We start from the raw sequence: 6,454 nt of genomic DNA, 5'->3' as shown, positions 1-6,454 counted from the left end.
GGGGAGACAAAATAAGGATCTCAGCGAACCTGGCCCAGAAACTCCAGTGGTGGGCAAACGGACCCAACATCACAAAACCCAATCCATTTCAGGATCCACAATATTACAAGATGCTCGTCACTGATGGTTCCATATTGGGCTGCGGAGTGCACATCGAACAGCTCAATGTCGGGGCTATGGACAACCGAGGAGACGAGTCTCCACATCAATGTGCGGGAGCTGAGGGCTGCGAGATGGGTGATAAAACCCTTCCTGCCGATACTAAAGGGGCACTGCAATCCTGCAGTCATCAAGGACCGAAATACCAACAGATTCCGTGGCCATGCATGGTCTGAACCCCAAATGGAAAGGGTGCTAACAGCAATCCGATTCAAGGAAGGGAGCCAGTTGAGGTGCAGCAATTGCTTCCATGAGAAACGTTAGAAGAGATATTGGCTGATAATTAGAGGCCAAAGATTAATCTAAATATGGTTTCCTCAAGAAGTGCGATTAACGCATGCTTACGGTCTGAAGAAATAATACCCATAGAAAAAGAGTGAAGGGCTGCAGTGAACACTGGCACTATTGATGGCATAAGCATCTCAATAATCCTAGAAGGAATATGGTCTGCAGGGGAAGGAGATTTTATATTTTTACAGGCAGCGTGTAGTGTAGGGAGAAATTGAAACTTGCTCTTTCAGTGTACTGCACTGAACGTTCCCTTAAACAGGTGCAAGTGTTGGGGGGTGTATGGTGTGTGGGAGGGAACATAGTGATGGCGTTTGTGTGGAGCAGGGGAAGGCCAGCAGGAAACATAGTTCCACTACTTCTTTTCGTACACTTCGACCACTGGGCGCAAGACGCAGCTAGTATGCGATTGGTATAAAATTGGGCGTTTTCCAACTTAATGGCCTTGTGGTAATACAAAAGAGCTTGTTTGTACAGTTTGACAGAGTTCATACCCAATCCACTATTTACGCTCCAGCCGACTACATGGTTGTTTGATTTCCCTCGGTTCCTGTGTGAACCAAGGAGCCAATGGTTTGGATCAGACGTTACTAACTACAACAGCCGCAAAGAGATCCACTGCAGTAGTCGAAGCTTTATGCAGCGCAGTAGCCAAATCACAATTCTCAAGTTTCTCTAAGCTGATCAATATTAGTCAGAAGACAGTGTCAAGGAATCAGTACATACTCTACTCCATCGACGCTTAGATAGTGACTTTTGAGAGGCAGTGCCATGGGAAGGGAAACCGTAAACAGAAGGTCAAAATGGTCCATCTGTCACGGTCTGGGAATTTTTTGAGAAAATCAGGTCCAAGACATTACCACGCTCATGGGTGTGAAGATGGTTACGAAGATTAAGAGACGTGTGGGGGAACAGGGACTTCCTGGGCTGCAACACCACTCACAGCAAATGAAAATAACCTTAAATTGGAAGGTGTTGTGAGGGCCTCTTGTGGGCACTGAGTTTCATTCCTCCACCACTACCAATCAATTCAGGGCCAGTCTGCATGGCAATAAAACAGTACTTGTCACCATCACCATGGTGGGACCAGTTTCGGGGCATTGGAGAAAGTGGCTTGGGCAGAGATGCATCTTGTGTTACTCGGGGCATCAAACTCCCAGGTACACAGCCACTCCTTTCCCACCAAATGGGCTCCTGTGCTAAGGGCCTTTCAGGATACGACTCAGGAATGGTAAATGCCAGTCTTGAGCATGTTGGCCTCAGTAGACAGTGATCTTGCCCTGCAGTTCTGTGCCAGGAACAGAGATCTTAGGGGATTAATGCTTAGACAGTGGTTTTGCAGGAAGCATTGGTCTATGCTTTTCACCCAGTTCAGGCCTTGCATTGGGCCCCCACTCTGGCCCTGGGTTTCCAGGGGCACAGGAATAGTGTTTGCACCTAGTACTACAACACCTTGGGCTTCACATAGTTCCTTCAGGAAGAATTCCAGCAAGGTCTAGCACACTCCACTTAAGGCTTATTGGGCAGCCATTCAGGGATACCTGTGGTTGATGCGAAGCTGTTTCTCAGCTGCTGAAGTGCATTTTCTGTCCCGTCTTGGGCCAGATCATAGTCTACCATCTGGAACCCTTCCACTGCTCTTCAAGCTTTACAGGGTGCCATTTATCAGAAGTCAATGCAAGTTTCTCACTGGGCAGGTTGTATTCCTGATGACTATAACCTCTGTCTGAAAGTTGGCAGGCTCTACTTGGAACTCATCCATTTCTGTATCTGTGGAGGCTACTACACTGTGTTGTGACCCAGACTTCAGCCCATGGCCGTCTTGATACACCTTTCGTGAACAATAATTCTATCCTTTCATTCCATCTCTCACTTGTGACAGTTCCATTGGTCTTCCTGGATGTTAAGACCGGTCCGGCCTCCCACGAGTGCACAATTACACTGCATATGTAAACTGAGGGATGAGATCTGGGTTGTTATTTTGTGCTCGTTTGGTTTGCGGGTGAACTGCCCGCAGTAATTGCTCGGCCCCCCGTTTTGACCATAGAGGAAGAATTCCAAGAAAGCTGCAAGCCTTTTCCCCTTCAATCATCTCAGGACTTCATTTGGGGCGATCTGGTGGCTGGCCACGGCTTACTGCAGGTTGAGGACACCGTTAGCCTGGACCTGCTCCGCAGAGGTGAAAGCATGTACAAGTGTTCTCTTGAACCATTAGCGGCTGGGACGTGCAGATCAAGGCCTTACACGTTGCTCCTGGGTGGGCTCCTCTAGCAACGCGCAACAGCGTGGGACAGTTTTCCAGCTCTGATCCCTTTAAGCCAGCTAGACCGTGAGATGCTTTGAGCCACAGGAACCTTCCAAAGCTACCCTTGACACTTCGGATTGGTCTAGATGCCAACTTGACACATCACCTACCTGCACTACAGCTGTTTGAGTAGATCAGCACAGACTAATCACAACGAATAGTTTGATCCCTTGGAGAAGATTGTTTTAAGGCCCCAACTCGACCAAATCATCTGCCGGTTATTTGCCCTATTTGAGCAGATTACTCGTACAAAACTGCTTCACTGGACAGCCTCAGGCATCTGCAATTCATTGGTACAGTTAATTGGAAAGCACCTAAAGGCCTGGCTTGATGCAGTTAATCAGCAAGAACAAACAATAAAAAGGCATGTGAAGTAGTTCTGTGCCCCTGGCATGCCTTATAGGGTCCTAGTTACTAGTAACACCCTACAAGTCTACTGTAAGAAAACATTTTGTGAACGATTGCCAGTGTATCCATTTTCAGACCCACTGTGTCCCCAATCACTACATGTCTGCACAGTCCGTCTTCGCTTACAGGGGTCAGTTACAACTTGTGTGCTTAGTCTATTTTTTAGATGGCTTCAGCCTTCGCACCAGCAAAACAAAACAGGTGATGGCTGGAAGGTTTTGAAACGTTTTTAACCTCGAGCATTGCTCTGGGCAACCCTCCAGACCATCAGTGGTCGCCTGCCAGGCCTTTACAAAACGGGAACGACCATATGCAAAGCAGGCTTGGTCCCACCCCGAAAAGGGCAGTTCAGCCCGAACTGCTTGGTCAGATCCCTTTGTTTTGTTGGCTCTCACTTGTATGTTTTAATGTTTTTTTTTTAAAAATTGAATAAAGTGGATTTAAAAAAAATCCCTTCCCACAAGCATCCTCGGACATGTTTTCGGCATCAGAATCCAGCATGCTCTGATGCGCCAGCAGAAGCACACCAACAAAATGTCACGTGATTGTACGCCCTTTGGTGCTGCTAAGAACCAGTTTCAAGGTCACACCGCCAAGTCTTCGGACTTCCGTCCCCTGCCCTCGACACTTCATTCCACAGCACCACTGGCACAGACTGCCATCAGCGACATTCTGCACCCTAGTGGTGCACTAATGTACAGATTAGAGGACAGTTACAATGGAGGACTCCATTCCTTTGGCTCAGAACTGTAGACAAGTTAGGGACTTCCTAGAGGAATTCTAATGGTGAGAAAGTGACTTGGTGGACCAACTTCCAAGAGGTAATTGGCCTGACTCATTGTCCGAGCTAAACATGCTTCCTGCTGCTACAATGGGCAAGCCTCAAGCTGTTCCTTAGCGTGTCTTTGCAAAGGTGGTAGATAACTTTTGGTTCGGTTCAGTTCATCAGCCCTTTCCTGGCCAAAGGTGCCGATTTTCTGGATGAGGGTCCAAAGAAGTAGTAGAAGCACCAGTCATTGAACTGTGTTGGTGTTAATTTTAAAAGGATATTTGTACCGCGCACTATCCCCACCGGAGTAGTCCCCTGGTGGCTCTGAAAAAAAAAAGGGGGTAGGGAGGGTGGGTTAGTGGTAATAAGCTGGAAAAGTGCAAGAGAGCAGTGATGTGTTGGCAGCCTCAGCCCAGTAGGTCCGTTGGCTGGGCTTGGGGTGTTTTACGGTCGGTAGTCGTGTGCTGTTGTGCGAGTCCATGTGTGGTTTGTTTTGTTGTTGAAGTGTTGTGAAGTTCGTGCGGATTGCTGCATTTTAGGCTCATGGTTGCGTTTGATTATAGTTTGAGACGTGTATGCAGAGGGATGAAATTGTTGGTTGGTTAGTTGGCATTGCTGTCCTTGCAATTATGGGATTCCATCTAGATAAGGTACAAGCCAACACTCACATTCCTATCCAGATGCGATGCAAGCCAAAGTTCAGAATTCCATACGAGTGCTAACAATGACATTTCTGTCTAAATGCAACGCAGGCTAAGGTTCAGAATTCCATGATTTTTGCACATGTCAACAATCACATCTCTATCTAGATGTGGCACAAGCTAACATTCACAATCCTATCCAAGTGTGGACATGCCAACATTCACAATCCTATCCAAGTGCGGACATGCCAACATTCAAAGTCCCATCGAGATGCGACGCCCAAATCGGCCTCAGTTCTGACTGGACCAACATCTGCCAAAAAGGGTACAGGCCAGCAGGCTTCGACCCTCATTTCCTCGCCACCCATGCAGCTCCAGAACGTTTAGTGGTTTAGGCTGGCCTTGCTTACCTGAAGACTACTCCTCTGATGACAGACGGAGAGCAATAGCTGGACGTCTGGAGAAGGATGGATTTTGGCACCTGTGACATAGCTACATTTTCATTTGGACGTTGGTCTGTCATCTCGGAGACGGCGGAATCTCAGAGGCTGACAAAGGATAGTTTTGAGACCCTGGTGAATGATGCCAAAAAACATGCCAGATCCACGAATCGGGCCTGGACATGGTAGTCTGTGACAAGAACGATGGCCATCAGCACTATGGTGAGAAACGTTTCTTCGCTTACTGTTTGAGAGCACCAACTTTTTTTTCAGCACCAAGGCCAATAAGTATCACCAGAAATTCCCGGCCTTGAAGGAGACTGCATTCTCTGGGACTAGTGGTACAAAAGCAACAAGCAGGGGTTTCAATCATTCACCTCTTAGGCCAGAGGAAGTTGTCAAGCTCCCCCGGTAAGCAGATGCAGCCAAAAGGAGTCAGGGTAGAGGTGGCGCCCCTGCTTCCAGTGTGCTACTCACACTGCCCCAGTTCAAAGCCTCTGAATCAGACTTAAATCAACCCCCCCCCCCCTGTGGGAGACAGGATATCCCACTTTAGCAAGTAATTGATGCTTGCCACTTCCAATGCCTTATGCCTTACAGCCCATTCACCACTGCCCCCGAACCCCTTTCTCACCCCAGAAAATCCACCAGATGGTCAGTACTTGTTTATGTATTCCCTCCTACTGGAGATCTGTCAGCTTCTGTCATGGGCTAGTAGCTAAAAGACTTTTTGGTGCCAAAGGAGGAAGAGGGAATGGGGCACCCCCTATCTTGGATCTGAGGCTTTTGAACTTTCACTTATGCAAGGTACATTCAAGATAGTCACTCTTGCCCAGATTCTTCAGGCCCTAGACCTGCAGAATTTGCTGGCCTCCCTAACCTAATCGAGGGCGCTAACTACCACGTGCCCATCCACAGGAAGTACCCGAGATTCAGTGCAGAGAACTAGCACTACCAATGCAAGGTCCTGCCAGTCAGCCTTTCTTCAGCACAAAATATCTTCACAAGTTTGCCGCAGGAGAGCATGGATGAGTTTCCCCTTTCTGGCTGAATGGCTCAGAGCTCGCTCCCCAGACCAGATGTCGGCACACTTCTACCAGACTTGCAGCCAGTTGCAAAACGGTGTCTTCTCTTTAAACTCATAAACAACCCCTCCACCCCCCCCCCCCAATTCATTGGGGTGGTGTTGGACACACGCTTGGGATGGGTATTCCTGCTTAAGGACAGTAGCAAACATGTCTTTCAACTGCAAGCAAAGTTTTATGCCTTAGTTTTTGTTGTCTGCGCTTGCTTGTTCCCCCCCCCTGCTTCCTCATGGTGCCAGAGATTTGTCTGCTCATGATGTTGCTGTAGTGGCTTAGCTGCAAGTGGTCTTACTTTTAGTGACATACCGCAGATCTTCAGGTATCTGCAAAGGTGTAAAGACTGGGACTGGTGGTCCCAG

This window comes from Ambystoma mexicanum, chromosome 12 (assembly GCF_040938575.1).
Source record: "Ambystoma mexicanum isolate Mex_15411 chromosome 12, UKY_AmexF1_1, whole genome shotgun sequence".
In the NCBI taxonomy this organism is placed as follows: Eukaryota; Metazoa; Chordata; class Amphibia; order Caudata; family Ambystomatidae; genus Ambystoma; species Ambystoma mexicanum.
The sequence above is the reverse complement of the archived record's forward strand: the minus strand, read 5'-3'. Positions refer to the sequence as shown.